The sequence below is a fragment of the Ovis canadensis genome, chromosome 11 (genome assembly GCF_042477335.2).
Source record: "Ovis canadensis isolate MfBH-ARS-UI-01 breed Bighorn chromosome 11, ARS-UI_OviCan_v2, whole genome shotgun sequence".
Taxonomy (NCBI): Eukaryota; Metazoa; Chordata; class Mammalia; order Artiodactyla; family Bovidae; genus Ovis; species Ovis canadensis.
Genome location: NC_091255.1, coordinates 13,370,328 through 13,388,614, shown reverse-complemented (window position 1 = coordinate 13,388,614; position 18,287 = coordinate 13,370,328). Strand labels below are relative to the sequence as shown.

Genomic DNA, 18,287 nt, shown 5'->3' with positions numbered 1-18,287 from the left:
TCAAGTGGTTTATGATTTTATTGGGTGAGACAAGACATTTAAGCATAGGCAATTAAAAGGTAATGTGAGGCAGTATGTGGGTAAGTTGAAAAGCATGTTATGTAAGGAGAGAATGGGATCAGATTTATAAGAGAAAGAAGTAAATGGGGCATCTATCCTTAAGGGGGGTTGGATTTAAGAATGGTCCTGATTTTGCGTGAGAGTAAAATGAAATAAGTAAATAAGGAATGAGACCACTGATAGAGCTGCTTGTGTTGTTTGTCTTTTAGGCAGGGGGTTGAATACTGAGTAGAAAATCTAAGAATTTTTAAGTGGACAACTTGGGTAATACTTAATATCTTGTATTCATTACCCCTGAAGGTGCCAGAACATAAACAACCTTTTTCTAGTGGGGGTATCTCATTTTGCATTTTAAAGTGATTTGATTTACAACTGGGCTATTCATTATCTTCATCAGTGGCAGCCTTCGAGCCATTCATTTGCAGTCTTTGCATTCTGCTATTTTCCTGCTGTTTCTCTTTGTGAGTGCACTTCTCTCTCTGCAGTGATCTATGGTGCTCAAGAAAGGATTTTTAAATTGACAGGCTGAAAGATATCAGCACTGGGAGAGTTTATTAAACCCACAGCCAATGAACTTGCTTCAGCCAATGTCTTTAAAAGAATGAGTGTCTGAAAAGCTGCAGGGCCCTGTATCGTTTTAGCACTGAAAAATGAGACAGAGATTTTGAACAGTGTGAAATGGACATTCTGTTCTGCAGTTGAAAGTGTGTGAGAGAGGAAAGAGACTGTACCAGAAGAAGAACGAAGAAGAAAGTCTGAACAGGGACAGATTTATGTAAGTGTCCATTTTCCAGGGACTCTTGGGAGTCTGTTTTCTCAAGGGTCAGAGCTAGGGAGAAGCATTTTTCTGGATAGATACCAGAAGTTCTACAAGGGTGATCTTTGCGGCTTCTTTATTTTCCTGTTTTAAGGGTGCAGGGCGGCGGGGGTGGGGGGGTGAGAAATGAAGCTTTAAATGAAACAGAAAATGCCATGGGTTATTTAGATACCTATTTACTTTTCTGTAGGCATATGTTGGACCAGATGGTCCTGGAGAGTTTGTCCAGTCCTTGATTTTGAGAGTCTCTGTTTACTGAGAGAGCAGTTTGTATTTAATTTAAACATAAAATATAAACTCTGTTGAACATTTTGCAACATTGGCCAATCAGCACAAATAATGCAGTGAATTTTGTTAAATGTACATTTTCTAGTATGTTACCTGGACTATAGATTCCAGTTCCTACATTCATCTGTCTGTTCAGCCTCACTTATTGAGCACGTATAAGTGACAGCTCCTTCATGAATCACAGCCTCCCCTCTATGGATCACAGGCTTGTCATAGCAAAAGGGCTTGCATAATGAAGCACATAACTTAATGAGCCATGTCCTGCAGGGTCACCCAAGATGGATGGGTCAAAATGGGGAGTTCTGACAAAATGTGGTTCACTGGAGAAGGAAATGGCAACCCGTTCCAGTATTTTTCTTGGAGAACCCCATGGGCAGTACGAAAAGGCAAAAAGATATGACACCAGAAGATGAGGCCTCCCAGGTTGGAAGGTGTCCAATATGCTACTGGGGAAGAGCAGAGGGCAATTACTAATAGCTCTGGAATGAATGAAGTAGCTGGGCCAAAACAGAAATGACACTCAGTTGTGGATGTGTCTGGTAGTGAAAATAAAGTCCAATGCTGTAAAGAACAATATTGCATAGGAACCTGGAATGTTAGGTCCATGAATAAAGGTAAATTGGATGTGATTAAGCAAGAGATGGCAAGACTGAACATCGATATCTTAGGAATCAGTGAACTAACATGGATGGGAGTGGGCAAATTTACTACTGTGGGCAAGAAACCCTTAGAAGAAATGGAGTAGCCCTCATAGTCAACAAAAGAGTCTAGAATGCACTCCTCGGTGCAGTCTCAAAAATGATAGAATGCTTTTGGTTCATTTCCAAGGCAAACCATTCAACATCACAGTAATCCAAGAACATGCCTCTACCACTAATGCCAAAGAAGCTGACTTTGAACAGTTCTGTGAAGACCTACCATACTTTCTAAAACTGACACACACAAAAAAAAAAACCAAAAAAAACCCAACAGTTTATTATAGGGGATTGGAATGTGAAAGTAGGAATTCAAGGGATATCCGAAGTTACAAGCAAGTACGGCCTTGGAGTACAAAATGAACCAAGGCAAAGGTTAACAGAGTTTTGTCAAGAGAACATGTTGCTCAGAGAATATATCCTTCTCCAACAAACCAACAGAAAACTCTCCACATGGCCATCACTAGATAGACAGTGCCGAAATCAGATTGATTATGTTCTTTGCAGCCAAAAATGGAGAAGCTCTATACAGTTAGTAAAAACAAGACCTGGAGCTGACTGTGACTCAGGTCATGAGCTCATTATTACAAAATTAAGACTTAAATTGAAAAGTAGGGAAAACCATTAGTCCTTTCAGGTTCCATCTAAATCAGATTCTTTATGATTTAGAATTTATACAGTGGATTTATACAGTGGAGAGGATAATTAGATTCAAGAGATTAGATCTTGTAAACAGAGTGCTTGAAGAATTATGCACGGAGGTTCATAACATTGTCAGTTCAGTCAGTTCATTCTCTCAGTCGTGTCCGACTCTTTGCGATCCCATGAACTGCAGCACGCCAGGCCTCCCTGTCCATCACCATCTCTCGGACTTCACTCAAACTCATGTCCATCGAGTCAGTGATGCCATCCAGCCATCTCATCCTCTGTCATCCCCTTTTCCTCCTGCCCCCAATCCCTCCCAGCATTAGAGTCTTCTCTAATGAGTCAACTCTTTACATGAGGTGGCCAAAGTACTGGAGTTTCAGCTTCAGCATCATCCCTTCCAAAGAACACCCAGGGCTGATCTCCTTTAGAATGGACTGGGTGGATCTCCTAGCAGTCCAAGGGACTCTCAAGAGTCTTCTCCAACACCACAGTTCAAAAGCATTAATTCTTTGATGCTCAGCCTTCTTCACAGTCCAACTCTCACATCCATACATGACCACTGGGAAAACCATAGCCTTGACTAGACAGACCTTTGTTGGAAAAGTAATATCTCTGCTTTTGAATATGCTATCTAGGTTGGTCATAGCTTTTCTTCCAAGGAGTAAGCGTCTTTTAATTTCATGGCTGCAGTCACCATCTGCAGTGATTTTGGAGCCCAGAAAAATAAAGTCTGACACTGTTTCCACTGTTTCCCCATCTATTTGCCATGAAGTGATGGGACCAGATGCCATGATCTTCGTTTTCAGAATGTTGAGCTTTAAGCCAACTTTTCACTCTCCTCTTTCACTTTCATCAAGAGGCTTTATAGTTCCTCTTCACTTTCTGCCATAAGGGTGGTATCATCTGCATATATGAGGTTACTGATATTTCTCCTGGCAATCTGGATTCCAGCTTGTGCTTCTTCCAGCCCAGTGTTTCTCATGATGTACTCTGCGTATAAGTTAAATAAGCAGGGTGACAATATATAGCCTTAACATACTCCTTTTCCTATTTGGAACCAGTCTGTTGTTCCATGTCCAGTTCTAACTGTTGCTTCCTGACCTGCATACAAATTTCTCAAGAGGCAGGTCAGGTGGTCTGGTATTCCTGTCTCTTTCAGAATTTTCCACAGTTTATTGTGATCCACACAATCAAAGACTTTGGCATAGTCAATAAAGCAAAAATAGATGTTTTTCTGGAACTCATAACATTGTATACGAGGCAATGACCAAAACCATCTCAAAAAAAAAAAAAAGAAAGAAAGAAAAAGAAATGCAAGGAGGTAAAGTAGTTATCTTAAAAGGCCTTACAAATAGCTGAGAAAAGAAGAGAAGTAAAAGGTAAGGGAGAAAGGGAAAGATACACCAATTAAATGCAGAGTTCTAGAGAATAACAAGGTGAGATTAGAAAGCCTTCTTCAATGAATAATGCAAAGAAATAGAGGAAAACAATAGAATGGGAAAGACTTTGATTTCTCAAGAAAATTGGAGATATCCAAGGAATATTTCATGCAAGAACAGGCACGACAAAGGACAGAAATGGTAAGTACCTAGCAGAAGCAGAAGAGATTAAGAAGAGGTAGCAAGAATACACAGAGAAATTATAGGAGAAAGGCCTTAATGACCCAGATAAACATGATGGTATGGTCACTCACCTAGAGTTGGACATCCTGGAATATAAGTCAAGCGAAGCTTAGGAAGCATAACTACAAACAAAACTAGTGGAGCTGATGGAATTCCAGCTGAGCTATTTAAAATCTTAAAAAAAAAAAGATGCTGTTAAAATACTCACTTAATATATCAGCAAATTTGGAAATCTCAGCAGTGGCCACAGGCCTGGAAAAAGGTCAGTTTTCACTCGAATCTCAAAGAAGGACAATGCCAAAGAATGTTCAAAGTACCATACACTTGTGCTCATTTCGTATGCTAACAAGGTTATGCTCAAAATCTTCCACGCTAGGTTTCAGCAGTATATGAACTGAGAACTTTCAGATGTACGAGCTGGGTTTAGAAAAGGCAGAGGGTTTTATAGTTTTCTATATATAGGTCTTTAGTTTCTTTAGGTAGATATATTCCTAAGTATTTTATTCTTTTCGTTGCAATGGTGAATGGAATTGTTTCCTTAATTTCTTTTTCTACTTTCTCATTATTCGTGTATAGGAATGCAAGGGATTTCTGTGTGTTGATTTTATATCCTGCAACTTTACTATATTCATTGATTAGCTCTAGTAATTTTCTGGTGGAGTCTTTAGGGTTTTCCATGTAGAGGATCATGTCATCTGCAAACAGTGAGAGTTTTACTTCTTCTTTTCCAATTTGGATTCCTTTTATTTCTTTTTCTGCTCTGATTGCTGTGGCCAAAACTTCCAGAACTATGTTGAATAGTAGCGGTGAAAGTGGACACCCTTGTCTTGTTCCTGACTTTAGGGGAAATGCAAGAAATCAAAGAGGACACTAATAGATGGAGAAATATACCATGTTCATGGATCGGAAGAATCAATATAGTGAAAATGAGTATACTACCCAAAGCAATTTACAAATTCAATGCAATCCCTATCAAGCTACCAGCCACATTTTTCACAGAACTAGAACAAATAATTTCAAGATTTGTATGGAAATACAAAAAACCTCGAATAGCCAAAGCAATCTTGAGAAAGAAGAATGGAACTGGAGGAATCAACTTGCCTGACTTCAGGCTCTACTACAAAGCCACAGTCATCAAGACAGTATGGTACTGGCACAAAGACAGACATATAGATCAATGGAACAAAATAGAAAGCCCAGAGATAAATCCACACACATATGGACACCTTATCTTTGACAAAGGAGGCAAGAATATACAATGGAGTAAAGACAATCTCTTTAACAAGTGGTGCTGGGAAAACTGGTCAAACACTTGTAAAAGAATGAAACTAGATCACTTTCTAACACCACACACAAAAATAAACTCAAAATGGATTAAAGATCTAAATGTAAGACCAGACACTATAAAACTCCTAGAGGAGAACATAGGCAAAACACTCTCAGACATAAATCACAGCAGAATCCTCTATGATCCACCTCCCAGAATTCTGGAAATAAAAGCAAAAATAAACAAATGGGATCTAATTAAAATTAAAAGCTTCTGCACAACAAAGGAAAATATAAGCAAGGTGAAAAGACAGCCTTCTGAATGGGAGAAAATAATAGCAAATGAAGCAACTGACAAACAACTAATCTCAAAAATATACAAGCAACTTATGCAGCTCAATTCCAGAAAAATAAACGACCCAATCAAAAAATGGGCCAAAGAACTAAATAGACATTTCTCCAAAGAAGACATACGGATGGCTAACAAACACATGAAAAGATGCTCAACATCACTCATTATTAGAGAAATGCAAATCAAAACCACAATGAGGTACCACTTCACACCAGTCAGAATGGCTGTGATCCAAAAATCTGCAAGCAATAAATGCTGGAGAGGGTGTGGAGAAAAGGGAACCCTCCTACACTGTTGGTGGGAATGCAAACTAGTACAGCCACTATGGAGAACAGTGTGGAGATTCCTTAAAAAATTGCAAATAGAACTACCTTATGACCCAGCAATCCCACTTCTGGGCATACACACCGAGGAAACCAGAATTGAAAGAGACACATGTACCCCAATGTTCATCGCAGCACTGTTTATAATAGCCAGGACATGGAAACAACCTAGATGTCCATCAGCAGATGAATAGATAAGAAAGCTGTGGTACATATACACAATGGAGTATTACTCAGCCGTTAAAAAGAATTCATTTGAATCAGTTCTGATGAGATGGATGAAACTGGAGCCGATTATACAGAGTGAAGTAAGCCAGAAAGAAAAACACCAATACAGTATACCAACACATATATATGGAATTTAGGAAGATGGCAATGACGACCCTGTATGCAAGACAGGGAAAGAGACACAGATGTGTATAACGGACTTTTGGACTCAGAGGGAGAGGGAGAGGGTGGGATGATTTGGGAGAATGACATTCTAACATGTATACTATCATGTGAATTGAATCGCCAGTCTGTGTCTGACGCGGGATGCAGCATGCTTGGGGCTGGTGCATGGGGATGACCCAGAAAGATGTTCTGGGGAGGGAGGTGGGAGGGGGGTTCATGTTTGGGAATGCATGTAAGAATTAAAGATTTTAAAATTTAAAAAATAAAAAACTAAAATTTTAAAAAAAAAAAAAAAAAAAGAAAAGGCAGAGGGACCAGAGATCAAATTCACTGGATCACTGAGAAAACAAGGGCATTCCGATAAACACCTACTTCTGCTTCACTGACTACCCCAAAATCTTTGACTGGTGTGGATGTTCCACAACAAACTGTGGAAAATTCTTAAAGAGGCAGAAGTACTAGACCACTTTGCCTGTCTCCTGAGAAACCTGTATGTGGGTGAAGAAGCAACAGTTAGAATCAGACATGTGACAAAAGAATAGTTTAAATTTGGGAAAGGAGTATGACAAGGCTGTATATTGTCACCCTGCTTAACTTAACTTCTATACAGAGTACATCATGTGAAATGCTGGGCTGGATGAACTATAAGCTGGAATCAAGATTTCCAGGAGAAATATCAACAACCTCAGATATGCAGGTAACACCATTCTAATGCCAGAAAGTGAGGAGAAACTAAAGAGCCCTTGATGAGGGTGAAAGGTGAGAGTGAAAAAGCTGGCTTGAAACTCAACATTAAAAAACTAAGATTATGACCGCCTTGTCCCATCACTTCATGGCAAATAGAAGGAGAAAAAGTGGAAGCAATGACAGATTTTATTTTCTTGGTCTCCAAAATTACTGGAGATGTTGATGGCAGCAATGAAATTAAAAGGTGCTTGCTCCTTGGAAGGAAAACTATGACATACCTAGATACCATATTAAAAAGCAAAGACATCACTTTGCTGACAAAGGTCCATATAGTCAAAGCTATGGTTTTTCCATTAGTCATGTATGGATGTGAGAGCTGCATCATGAGGAAAGCTGAGAGCCAAAGAATTAATGCTTCTGAATTGTGGTGCTGAGAAGACTCCTGAGAGCCCCTTGGATTTCAAGGAGATCCAACCAGTCCATCCTAAAGGAAACCAACCTTGAATATTCTTTGGAAGGACTGTTGCTGAAACTCTAATACTTTGGCCACCTGATGGGAAGAGTTGACTCACCGGAAAAGACCTTGATGTTGGGAAAGATTGACGGCAAAAGGAGGTGGGAGAGGCAGAGGATGAGATGGTTATATAGCATCACTGGCTCAATGGATATGAATCTGAGCAAACTCTGGGAGATAGTGGAAGACTGAGGAGCCTAGAGTGCTGCAGTCCATGGCATCACAAAGAGTCAGACATGACTTAGTGGCTGAACAACAACAACAAGTGATTGGAGATAAGGATACAATGAGAAAGAAGGCCTCAACCTCAGGGAAGTTTCAACCCAGTGGAAAAATTACCATATGTAATTTGTGATGGAAACATAGACTTGGAAGTCGGAAAATGATTACAGGATTGAGGTGAGTTATCATATCTTTTAAGAGCTGACTAAGCAAATGTGGAAATGCCAACAGATTATGTATCACAAGGCTTTATTAGAGAGTTAAGTTCATATGATTTTGGAATATGTTTTCTTTTTAAATTGTACTTGACTGTAATGCATTGAAGAATTGATGCTTTTGAATTGTGCTGTTGGAGAAGACTCTTGAGAGTCCCTTGGACTGCAAGGAGATCCAAGCAGTCAATCTGAAAGGAAATCAGTCTTGAATATTCATTGGAAGGAGTGGTGCTGAAGCTGAAACTCCAATACTTTGGCCACCTGATGCAAAGAACCGACTCATTGGAAAAGACCCTGATGCTGTGAAAGATTGAAGGTGGGAGGAGAAGGGGATGACAGGATGAGATGGTTGGATGGCATCAGCGACATGATGGACATGAGCTTGAGTAAACTCCAGGAGCTGGTGATGGACAGGGAGGCCTGGCGTGCTGCAGTCTATGGGGTAGCAAAGAGTTGGACACAACTGAGTGACTGAACTGAACTGTAATGGCTATCCAAGTGTAATGTTACATATATAATGTATATAATTGTAGTTATTACAAAAAACTGAAAGAAGAAAATGCCTAAAGGATAAAGGATTCTTTTATCCATGTATAGTTTGGTTGTGTCATGTAGATTCAAAACAGTTTTATCTATAATAAGCTAGACTCTGACAGAAAGGACAGTATATTACATTGTCTTGGCCACAACTTGTAAGAGACTCAGGAAGGTTTCATACTAGCTCTACTGATATATATGTTCTTGAGTGTTTGGCTATTTCCTCTGGTTGCCTTTGATGTGCGGAATAGAGCTACTTGAATTAGTAAGTTACAGTGGTCATCTGAAACAGGCCTATGAGAAGAAATCATATATTTTGTGGAATTTTAATTTCTGGTGGCTTCAAACGAAAAACAGATTTCCTAATGTGTGACTTTGGTCACAACCATTAATGTACCCCATCCATCTATATAATTGGGGGAAAAAACATCCTTTCTTCTTTATAGGGTTGCAGTGAGGATGGAAGCCACGTGCGTAAAGGTCCTTCATAGACTAAAAGCTTGCCACATTCTGTCTGGGGGTCAGGAATACCAAATTAATCCCTTTCTGGAAAATCCTGACCTTTCAAAATATTCTATATTGCTCTTGATTTTCAGTTTTCCATCTCCTTATTTTATATGTAAAATAATAATTCTAGAATTCACTGTGTAGGTATGCAAACATACAAAAGGGCTGGGCTTAGTTATACATTCACAGAATGTTTTTATTTTTCTGTTACCATCTTCTTATCAAGCTACGTTTCATATAAAATTAAATGACCATTTAAAATTAACTGTTCAGGCCTAGCAGGCTGCTTTCTCTTCTGAGACTGCTTCCCCATAAATTGGTGCTCTGAGATCTCTCTCACTGTCACATCATTAATTGCAGAGCTTAATTTTTTTTGCTCCCTTGCTCAGGTGTATTATCATTAAAGACTCACTGTGATTTGTTGGAGAGTCTGAGAGCTGAATTGCTATAGGGAAAAGATCGGTAAGTGTGAAACCTGCAGGAGGTGCTGCTGCGGCTGCTAAGTCACTTCAGTCGTGTCCGACCTGTGCGACCCCATAGACGGCAGCCTACCAGGCTTCCCCATCCCTGGGATTCTCCAGGCAAGAACACTGGAGTGGGTTGCCATTTCCTTCTCCAATGCATGAAAGTGAAAAGTGAAAGTGAAGTCACTCAGTCGTCGGACTCTTCGTGACCCCATGGACTGCAGCCTACCAGGCTCCTCTGCTCATGGGATTTTCCAGGCAAGAGTACTGGAGAGGGGTGCCATTTGCTTCTCAGTGCATGAGTTGAGAGTCATTCAAACTCAGACCTGAGAACACATCAGGAAAATAAAAGATCCAATTCTAGTTCAGTGACCTTCATGGGAATCATGATATTTTTAAGCCCCGAAAGGATCTTAGGGAAAACCTATTTCTGCCATATCTCGTCCTCTTATTGTGGAAATGATGCTAAAATGAACGAAATGATTTGGCCCAGGTTTTGCTTCAAGCACCAGAGCTCAAGTCTCTCAGCTTAGGGCTCTTTCTATGACATTCTTCTCCTTCCCCTTCTTGGTATTGTAAATTTCAGGGCCCTGGTACTTCACAGTCCATTGTAGGATTTGTCAGGACTATATAGTGAGAGTGTTGCTTTTGGATTATATTACTCAATTTCATGTTTCATCCTAGTAGGCAGGAAAATGGATTTTAATTTAATCTTTCAGTATCATAATATTAAAAATTGTTTAAATGAAAACATTTAGCTCTTAATGTGGCATGTTTGGCTCTATTGACATAAATTAATGTAGCTTATAATTTTAAGTACAAATATGTGCTGTAGGATTTAGAAAACCTGCATTCCATTTCTCCTCTCTCTACCATTTGGCTGTGAGATTATCAGCATTTCAATGTTTCAGAATTTTAATTTACTTTTCTGCAAAATGAGAAGATAACTACTACATAAGATTGCCATCTGGCTTAAAATAATTTGTGAATGTGAAAGCTCATGCTGTCTATAAGACATAACGCATATACACTGATCTTATTACTTAACTGTGTGCTTCAGAGCCCCATAAGGACCCTTTGCTGCCTCCTGTATGTGGTTGAATCAAGTCACATACAATCCCAGCATTTCCTAGGTGGCTCCTCTGTAGGAAGAATCAAAGGGGAGTCTTCTTTAAAGCTTTTCGATTCTTATCATAGATCACCTTCCTTGCTGAATTTTAGTCAGATGTGAATTGTAATCATTAAGAGTTTTGACTCTGGCAATGAGCAATATCAGGGAAAAGTCCTTTACATTAAGAAATCCCTGGGTTGGGAAGATGCCCTGGAGATGGGAAAGGCTACCCCCTCCAGCATTCTGGCCTGGAGAATTCCATGGACTGTATAGTCCATGGGTTGCAAAGAGTCGGACATGACTGAGTGAATTTCACTCGCATTAAGAAATCACAAATTAGGAGAGGTAACAAGGAAACTGAGACAATAGAACAATAGAAGGCTTAAAGGAAACTATAGTTTACTTTGAATGTTCATTTTGAAGCAGAATTTTTGTGACTTTCTCCCATGCTCCATGTCCATGCTAATGTTAACAGATGTCCCACCTTCCAAAACAGAGAGGCAAGCTTGGCAGCTCTTCCCAGCGACAAATTTAATTATGACTGCAAATGTGATAATGGAGCAACCTTTCCAAGTTTTAATTGGATCTGCATTTGGCACAAGCCACCTTCGTTTTTACACCATATGGGTAACGGCGGAGCAAGGTACTGTCTTGTGCCCTTGCTGTGAATTAGTCAACTCTTGATTATCTGCAGAGGATTCAACCATATAATGGTTCGGTCATGGCTCTTTTGTAACCCCAGCCAGTTCTCCCTGAACCTAACAGGTGAATGGACTGCCTACCCACAGTGCCACTTGGTTTAGTCTTCAGAACTATAAATTTCTTTTAACATTTATTAGGCAGAGACTATTAATTCTATGTCAACTTATTCATCACTCCTTGCTATCAAATTCCATTCCAAATGTAATACTCACATGATCTTAGACATGTACCCTGTTTTTTGATTTGCAAAATACAGTAGAAATTGTGCCATCCAGACACTAGTCCTATGGCTAGGAAAGGTAAGTGTTGCAAGTAAAGAAACTGAGTTTCAGAACAGTTGAGTGACTCATCCAGGGTCATCTTGCAGGTAGGAAGTATGATTTCAGTCATATGTTCCTACAGTTAGGGCTCTTGCTTCTGTATGACACATTCTGCCGAAGGACAAGGGGGTAATTTAGATTATCTGCTCGTTGGGACCATGTACACTATGTGTGTGTCAGTCGTGTCTAACTCCTTGAGACCCCGTGGACTGTAGCCCACCAGCCTCCTCTGTCCATGGAATTCTCAGGCAAGAATACTGGAGTGGGTAGCCGTTCCCTTCTCCAGGGGATCTTCCTGACGCAAGGATCAAACCCAGGTCTCCTGAATTGCAGGCAGATTCTTTACTTTCTGAGTCACCATGTATACTAGAGATTTTCTTCATTAGTGCAGATAATGGAGAATTTGAGCTTGAATAAACATGAGAAAAGATGGGGTGTGTAGGTAAAGAGGCAGGGAAATGTGATATGGATATGATATTCATTATCTTCCTATCCATTCTTCTCTGTCTCCCTTTATTATCCTCTCACAGTTTCAGGCAGGCCGTGGTTTTTCACACACATGAGGTATAAGTGAAGAAGAAATACGATATTTAGTATAAAGCATTGCCCAAAAGTATTAAAATAGTTGTCGTGAACATGTGAAATTTTAAGCCAACCACATACATACTGAGTAACTATTGGGTGCTTGCCTAGATTTTGGGAATAAAAAGATAACTAAAATCTACTGTCTTTAAGGCACTTATTGGCTAGAGGGAAAGGAAGACATAAATGACTCTGACACCTAGTAAATGCAAGAATACACAGAAGAACTGTACAGAAAAGATCTTCACGACCCAGATAATCAAGATGGTGTGATCACTCACCTAGAGCCAGACATCCTGGAATGTGAAGTCAAGTGGGCCTTAGAAAGCATCACTACGAACAAAGCTAGTGGAGGTGGTGGAATTCCAGTTGAGCTATTTCAAATCCTGAAAGATGATGCTGTAAAGTGCTGCACTCAATATGTCAGCAAATTTGGAGAACTCAGCAGTGGCCACAGGACTGGAAAAGTTAGTTTTCATTCCAATCCCAAAGAAAGGCAATGGCAAAGAATGCTCAAACTACTGCACAGCTGCACTCATCTCACACGCTAGTAAAATAATGCTCAAAATTCTCCAAGCCAGGCTTCAGCAATACAGTGAACTGTGAACTTCCAGATGCTCAAGCTGGTTTTAGAAAAGGCAGAGGAACCAGAGATCAAATTGCCAACATCCGCTGGATCATGAAAACAGCAAGAGAGTTCCAGAAAAACATCTATTTCTGCTTTATTGACCATGCCAAAGCCTTTGACTGTGTGGATCACAATAAACTGTAGAAAATTCTGAAAGAGATGGGAATACCAGACCACCTGACCTGCCTCCGGAGAAACCTGTATGCAAGTCAGGAAGCAACAGTTAGAACCTGGACATGGAACAACAGACTGGTTCCAAATAGGAAAGCGAGTACGTCAAGGCTGTATATTGTCACCCTGCTTATTTAACTTCTATGCAGAGTACATCATGAGAAACGCTGGGCTGGAAGAAGCACAAGTTGGAATCAAGATTGCCAGGAGAAATATCAATAACCTCAGATATGCAGATGACACCGCCCTTATGGAGAAAGTGCAGAGGAACTAAAAAGGCTCTTGATGAAAGTGAAAGAGGAGAGTGAAAAAGTTGGCTTAAAGCTCAACATTCAGAAAACGAAGATCATGGCCTCTGGTCCCAACACTTCATGACAAATAGATGGGGAAACAGTGGAAACAGTGTCAGACTTTATTTTTGGGGGGCTCCCAAATCACTGCAGATGGTGATTGCAGCCATGAAATTAAAAGACCCTTACTCCTTGGAAGAAAAGTCATGACCAACCTAGATAGCATATTCAAAAGCAGAGACATTACTTTGCCGACTAAGGTCCGTCTAGTCAAGGCTATGGTTTTCCCAGTGGTCATGTATGGATGTGAGAGTTGGACTGTTTAGAAAGCTGAGTGTCAAAAAATTGATGCTTTTGAACTGTGGTGTTGGAGAAGACTCTTGAGAGTCCCTTGGACTGTAAGGAGATCCAACCAGTCCATTCTGAAGATCAGCCCTGGGTTTTCTTTGGAAGGAATGATGCTGAAGCTGAAACTCCAGTACTTTGGCCACCTCATGCAAAGAGTTGACTCATTGGAAAAGCCTCTGATGCTGGGAGGGATTGGTGGTAGGAGAAGAAGGGGATGAGATGAGATGGCTGGATGGCATCACTGACTCGATGGATGTGAGTTTGAGTGAACTCCAAGAGATGGTGATGGACAGGGAGGCCTGGTGTGCTGCAATTCATGGGGTTGCAAAGAGTTGGACGTGACTGATCAACTGAACTGAACTGAACTGAACTGAAATGCAGAGTTAAAAGGAAGTTTGAAGTGCTGTGAGAACCCAGAGTGGAGAAAAACTCATTCAGTATGGTGGTGAATTGCAACCCTTCTTGGCTTAATCTGGCACACATGGGAGGGCTGAAGCCTTTAATAATCATGAAACTTTTAAAAATCTCTGGAGTCAAATGAAGCTATAATTCCAAATTAAGGCTGAGTGTATAGAAATACTTAACCTTTTAATGTTAAGGCTAAACCTTTTAGAGATCAACTGTTTGGAGCCGTATCCAAAAGAAGTCTTTTCACTCCTAGAATGTATAGTCAGCATAAAAGCGTGATGCTGAATAAAGCAGAGAAAGTGCTTTCAGCAGCACAGCAGCATAGATCATTAGGAGGTAGGCAAATCCAAATAATGGAAGGACTTCAATTTAAAAATCTTGCTTTGGTCACGGCAAACATCCGGAGTGATTCCAAAGCATGTTGAAATAGTAAGGTTCCAGGCATCACATCGTTCCAAGGAGGGCTCTGAACAATGTTGTCTGGGCTGGGCTCATGGTTGGAAGGAAGGAAGGTGCCTCACAAAATGCCCCATGCTGTCTAAATGCAGAGCAAAGGGGTGGGTTCTCTAATTTGTCAAAAACTCATTTTCAGGCCTCTAGGTCTCCTAGCAGCAAAATGGTTTCTGGAGCCTGCCTTCTCTTTTTCTGTGCCAAAATAGGAGTATTTACCCAGATGCAAAAGATGAAAAATAATGACATTAAAAAGATTGGAGTGCTTAAAAAATATGGATTTGATTAAGCATTTATACCATTTGGGGATAGAAGGATTCTGATTCGGAGGCACATGTAAGATGCAGCTTCTAGCTTTTCACCACTTCTGGAATCATGATCCTAATGTGCCTCACTCCTTGGCCTTTCTCTTGGTCAAGTGGGTGGTTAACATGGAAATGATCCTCTGCTTTTTTGCTAAACATTAGTTGGTTAAATTAGATGGGGAAACAGTGGAAACAGTGACAGACTTTATTTTGGGGGGCTCCCAAATCACTGCAGATGGTGACTGCAGCCATGAAATTAAAAGACACTTACTCCTTGGAAGGAAAGTTATAACCAACCTAGATACCATATTCAAAAGCAGAGACATTATTTTGTCAACAAAGGTCCATCTAATCAAGGCTATGGTTTTTCCAGTGGTCATGTATGGATGTGAGAGTTCGTCTATAAAGAAGGCTGAGCGCCGAAGAATTGATGCTTTTGAACTGTGGTGTTGGAGAAGAGTCTTGAGAGTCCCCTTGGATTGCAAGGAGATCCAACCAGTCCATCCTAAAGGATATCAGTCCTGAATATTCATTGGAAGGACTGATGTTGAAGCTGAAATTCCAGTACTTTGGCCACCTGATGGGAAGAACTGACTCCTTAGGAAAGACCCTGATGCTGGGAAAGATTGATGGCAGGAGGAGAAGGGGACAGCAGAGGATGAGATGGCTGGATGGCATCACCAACTCGATGGACATGAATTTGAGTAGTCTCCAGGAGTTGGTGATGGACAGGGAAGCCTGGAGTGCTGCAGTCCATGGGGTTGCAAAGAGTCGGACACGACTGAGCGACTGAAGTGAGCTGAACTGAACTGAACTGAACTGAGTTGGTTTGAGCATTCTTCCTCTGGTACAAAAAATAAGTGACGTGTGTGTGTGTGTGTGTGTGTGTGTGTGTGTGTGCACGGGTGCATGAGCAGAATGCAGCACAAATAGTGGATGCTGCAGTAATTCAGTTTAGAGTGATACGCAGGCCTCCAATTCCATTTTTTATTTTTCTGTCATTTCTTTCCCCATAAGTAGCCATTATGCCGATGTGGCCACAATATGAAGTAAGCTGGCAGAATGATAATCTGGAAAAGGTCTGGCTCCTAGGGCAGAGAGGTGCATTCAGATCCACTTGTGAGCCTTCCTGGGTGGTGAAATGGTTTGCTGCTGATGATGCTGTGTTCTCCCCTGTGAAGGCAGACCGTCAGTTCCCATTTTACAGAATCACAGTCTCTTTCAAAGCCTTTCCTAGGTCCCTCTGGGAGTCCTCAGATGTGGGGTATCTGCACACACGTGCGCAGCAACAAGCTGGAGTGGGTTGCTCTGCTCTGCTCTCTGGTCGCGCTTTCGATGCGCTTGTCAGCACCCTGCCCCCAACTCTCAGGCAGGGGGCTTTGGGGGTTCGCTGTCGTCCAGGGTGGGGGCGATTGAAAGTGTGTCGGGTGTGCAGCAGTGGAACACGGGCTTGGGGATGGGCTAGGTGTGATAAAAGCGGTTCTCACTCTGATTCTGTCTCACTTCATAACATGTCCTGAAGAAGCAAAATTTGTCCCCAGAATCTCACATATCCCTTATCAGACGTTAACTTATTGTTTCTGGCCTTATTTTCTCTCTCTGTAGGACTTTGAATCCTGTCCTTCTGGCCAGCAGGGAGACAGATGTCTAGCAATTCCCTCCCAAATCTAATTCTCCCCTCTATCTTTGACTCAAGGCTCCCTGTATGAAATTCTTCCCCCGTACATCAACCCTGCACCATAAAATCATATAAACAGATACCCAACAGTGTCACCAGCCTGTCAGATCCACAAACAGCTCAGTTCTGAATCTCAGATTTGAATCTGTGCAACCCAAAGACGCAGCAAAGAAAGCAGCAAAGCTCTGCTGGTAACTAGAAGGTTTCACGAGCTAGTATCTTACAGAAATAATTCAGAAAAGTAGTAATTCTGATACTTACAGACCCATTTCAATGACAGAACAATGTAATATACTTGGTCAGTGCAAACTGAGTTTTGATAAGTATATGCTGGATTCATCCTAGTTATAAGAAGAGAACAACAGAATTATAATTTGGCAAATAGTAATGCTTATTTACCAGCTGAGCCACCAGGGAAGCCCGAGAATACTGGACTGGGTAGCCTATCCCTTCTCCAGTGTATCTCCCTAACCCAGGAATTGAACTGGGGTCTCCTGCATTGCAGGCTGTGCTATCAGGAAAACCCTGTAAACATACAATGTCTTAAAACACTTCCAGAACCATCTTGCTTTTAGGAACTATTTCTAAATGTTTATTTGAAATACACTTTGATTCAAGCATATCACTTCCCTATCTTTATTGTACTTTATGATAAAGTAACAATAAAATAATTAATAATAATAGATAACATTTGTTAGAAATTTACTGCAATCAAGCACAGTTCTAAACATTTTATGTATATTAACACATTTAATCCTCTTTACAACCCTATGACATAGCTATTTATGCTTGAATGATCAAATAGCAAAATTAGTCAATTTATAAAACTCCTGGATCTGTAGCTTACTAAATTATTCACTTACTCACTCACTCACTCGCCCATCACATTTATAATTAGTGCTTACTATGTACCAAGTTCTGGTTTAGTCATGGACGTCTCTGGGTTTGAAAAAGAAGAGTAGAAAGCCCTATGTTTTGGAATAACTTTTCTGACGAGGCAACAATTTCTTGGCAGCAATGTGACATTGTGGGAGGTGTTTAAGAAACCATGGCTGATTTGGGATGTGAATCATGTACCTGACTAGTTTTATCAATTTAACTAGCATATTTTGAGCACCCACTATATTTAAGCATTGTGAGAATAAAGTGACAAAAAGTTCCTGCACTCAAGTAACTTACAGTGTGCTTAATTAGGTTTTACGGAGGGGCTTTCCAGGTGGCACAGTGGTGAAAAAAAATTTGCCTTCCAACACAAGAAACTCAAGAGATACAAGTTTGATTCCTGGATCAGGAAGATCCCTTGGAGAAGGAAATGGCAACGTGCTTCAATATGTTTGCCTAGAAAATTCTACAGACAGAGGATCCTAGTGAAGCTACAGTCCATGGCATCACAAAGAGACAGACATGATTGAACAACTGAGGGCACACACACACACACACACACACCAGAAGCTGTGGGAGTCCATAGATGGGGAGGATCTTTTCATTTAATATGAACTGAAGTAATGCATAAATTCATTATGCCTTGGCTGAGTGTCTGTGTCTCATGCTCCCAACAATTCATGTCCTGTTCATCCTGCTGGGTACCAAAGCTCACCATTTCCAGACCACTTTTGTAGTTAGCTATGGCAATGTAATTGGGTTCTACACAACAGTGTGAGTAGAAGTGTTACATACCTGCTCA

At 40.7% G+C, this 18,287-nt stretch overlaps 1 long non-coding RNA gene across 1 annotated transcript in view; it reads left to right on the top strand.

The window, feature by feature from the left end:
- The first annotated feature begins 663 nt into the window (after window positions 1-663).
- LOC138447126 (uncharacterized) overlaps window positions 664-18,287 on the top strand; it is a 29,903-nt gene continuing 12,279 nt past the window's right edge. The window contains exon 1 of the long non-coding RNA XR_011259679.1: window positions 664-835. This is a non-coding gene — a long non-coding RNA (uncharacterized lncRNA). The remainder of the gene's footprint in view (window positions 836-18,287) is intronic.